This window comes from Amphimedon queenslandica, unplaced genomic scaffold, assembly GCF_000090795.2.
Source record: "Amphimedon queenslandica unplaced genomic scaffold, v1.1 AMPQUscaffold_12525, whole genome shotgun sequence".
NCBI lineage: Eukaryota > Metazoa > Porifera > Demospongiae > Haplosclerida > Niphatidae > Amphimedon > Amphimedon queenslandica.
Genome location: NW_003547238.1, coordinates 5,154 through 8,609, shown reverse-complemented (window position 1 = coordinate 8,609; position 3,456 = coordinate 5,154).

The window sequence follows — 3,456 nt, the reverse complement described above, 5'->3', positions numbered from 1 at the left end:
GTGTAAGTAATGATGAATGCACTAGAGAAGTTGTCTGGGGGATAGAGACATGTTTCCTCTACTTTATTTCATATAAATCATGACAAACAATGACACTACTGATTAATGACAGCCTTTGACAGGTCACAAACAAGACGCTTTCTTGCTAAAAGTTGGCAGCCGTTGCTAAGAAAAGGGGTAACCCGCATCCGTTGCCTAGCGATGTATAAAGTCAATGTAGCAACACGGAAGTTTCCGATCCCTTTCATTTACTCTAATATCTATGTCCCACCCCATATCATTAAGGCCATCCCCCAGAAATTCAATCCTAGAACCGCCCCTGCCAGGCATGCACCTGTCATAGCTACTTAGGTGCTATCAACAGCCTACTAGTAACTCGAGGGGTCCGCAACTCCTATTTTAGGTGTACGAGATTAAGAGATTAACCAGATTTTTGAGATTATCAGAGATTATTTGAGATTATTTGGAAGATTACCAGAGATTTTTTTGAGATTTCCAAAATTTTTTTGGGATTATCAGAGATTTTTAAAGAGATTATTATTAATAACTACTTTATAACTTTTAATATTTATTAATTAAAGTTAGTTAACCATTATAACTACTAATAATTATCAATTAAGGTTAATTAATTTTAATAAACTCCGGATACTAGCAGATATGGTGAGATTATTATGAGATTTTTAAAGATTATCAAGAATTTTTTGGGATTTCCAGAGATTACTGGAGATTTTAAAGATTAACAGATTATTATAGATTATTTTCAAGGGTGTACGGAGTTGCGGACCCCTCCGTAGTAACTATAATACTCAAGCCTGATTAAATAGCTATTGCATTCCTTAAATGCAGTTCCAGACTACCATGACAAACAGACATACATACAATGGTACACCAGGCTACTTGATTACCCGGCCTAAAAATTTTGCAGTAAGGCGCCGCTCATATGATTGATCTGAGTCATAAAAACGATTAGTTTTGTGCTAAAGAAAGTAAGGAGGTTCTTTACAAGACTATAACATACCTGCCTCAGTACAGTAACAGAATGAAGAAAGAATGACCAAATATAGCGAAACAGGAACAGAAGCCATCTCTCTTTGTTGTTATAAGATTGCTATTTATAATAACCATAGATATTAGCGTTAATTTACAGGGATAGGAAACTTCCGATTGCGGTTTTATTATTCCCATTGAGTTTATATTGTAGCCTAGCAACGGGATAATTCTGATGCTCCCTTCCCTTTTTACGCAGCCCAAAAATTAGGCAATTTGCTGTCTGGGCTCAGTGATATTTTCTACTGTCTCTGCCTGATAAAAGCCTTTTCGAAGATTTTATGTTACGTTATTATTGCTCTAGAATAGTGCTTCAATATAAACTGTGATAGACTAGTGTGTCTACTTTATAAAACATCACATCTTCATGAAATGACGGAGAAATTTTTGTTTTGCACTTCGACATCTGTATCTCAAACACATTTCTAAATACTTCATGATTAGCAAGGTAGACCGATTCTACAAGTCAGTAGTCCTCCAGGTCTTCCGCCTCGAAGCAGTCCTGTGCATCACTTTGGTGGTGTTTTACACACAAATATATAAAGCAAATTTGCTGTGTTTTGCTTCTAAACGGCTATCTCAAGAACTGGACGTTCTAGTGCCTAAAGGGCCCCATCTACAGAAAGTCTATAACCTATCCCGGGTCTTCCACCCATTAGCAGTTGCTTTAAAATACTCTAAGTACCTCAAAAAATTTTTGTTTGAGACACATGAAATAAAGTGATGCATTACCAACATTCTAATTTTGAGGAGCCAAATAATAAAATTAACATCAGATAGCTAAAATAAAGGAAGAATATAGACATGGCTCCATTACAAGTTCATTTTCAAGTTGATACAGTGGACCTGAAGAGGCTGAAAGACAATGAGAAAGACCTGCAACATCACAAACTAGCCACTATTGCTCAGTGTAAAAATGAAATTTACTGACAATTAGAAAGAATTAATACGGTATGGGGAGGTAGCTTGATTTCCCGCGAAAGGAAGTTTCCTATCCCTGTAACTCTAATATCTATGCCTCCATTGACTTCCATAACGAGAGCACTAAAGTGCGTACCCTCGACACAATCTGTATGTAACAGTTTTGAGACAGAGAAGAAGCTTCAGCATGTACTAGATTTATTAAAACTTAGTGAATGTTTTGAGACAGACAGAGAATTTTTTTTAGACAAAGAGCTCCAGCATATTTGCTGCACTGCTGCTAGCTGCAGCAATGTAAAGGTGTGGCTGCAATGAAGGTGTGGCTCAATCAAGCCATGCTCCACCCCCACACACAGTAAATGGTGGCACATGGCCCTAAGTGGTGAAAAAAGCTTTGGTTTTTCTCGACTTTTAAACAGTTTAGCACACATTTGTTAGGCTCTATTTGTTGCATACAAACTGCTATCTAGTCCCTAATGTTAGAAGACTCTGGCCGCTACCTCGGGAGAAGAGAGCCTCGTCTAAACTCACAAGATATGAAAGTTTGGGCTATCATATCTTTAAAACGAAGACGATTGGAACAATTCCTCTCATATTAATGAAAGATGAGGCTTTGCTTTATTGTTTTATCTGCCCTGTTGCTCTTTTGCTTTCACTACGAAAGAGCTGCAGGAGAGCCGACTACGTTTGGCGACTTTGCCAGCTTCTTTTACCACGGAAAAGACAAATCAAGGATTTCCAAGACGGAGAATAACTTTTTCTAGAGCCAGTGTTGATTATAAGACTCTCCAGGACAAGACAAGAAAGCAGTGTCAGCTCAAAAGTGGAGGTCAAAGCGAACACACAGACAGGACGACTGCTTTACCCTCGACCAACGCCTACGCGGTCTCGGGTAACGACCAACGCCTACGCGGTCTCGGGTAATAAACTTGCCAACCAAAACGGCGGCCAATTATGATGTGTGGGCAGATACCGTATATAAAATTAATGAAATTCATAACATTTCCAATTCACGCCATAGATATAATATAATCATAGATACTATATACCCCTGGATATGAAACACGGCCCGACCGGATGTTCTGAGGCTTGTTTCACCGGAAATACGTCATATTACGTTTTCATTCAGAATAAAAATAAAACAATGATAAAAAGTATTATTATTGCTAATAAAAGTGTGATTTTATGTACAATAATACAATAAAACTTGACATTAATCATGCATTATAATTGCTGAAACTTTCCTTTTCTTTTAGTATATGCAGTCTACCAATGCATGACTTTCCAATCTCTTGTCACCTAAAAATGATGATTTTGACAACACAATTGCACCAAAACTAAAAATACACTCCTTTTGAGAATAGGCCCACTACAACTACCTATTCTCAAGCTACAAAACCATATAGAAAAAGTTCCAATTAAGTCAAGTATTACAAAGAAAAATTGGCTAGAAAGGTAGGGCTGAAAAACCAAGATTAGAAAATAACA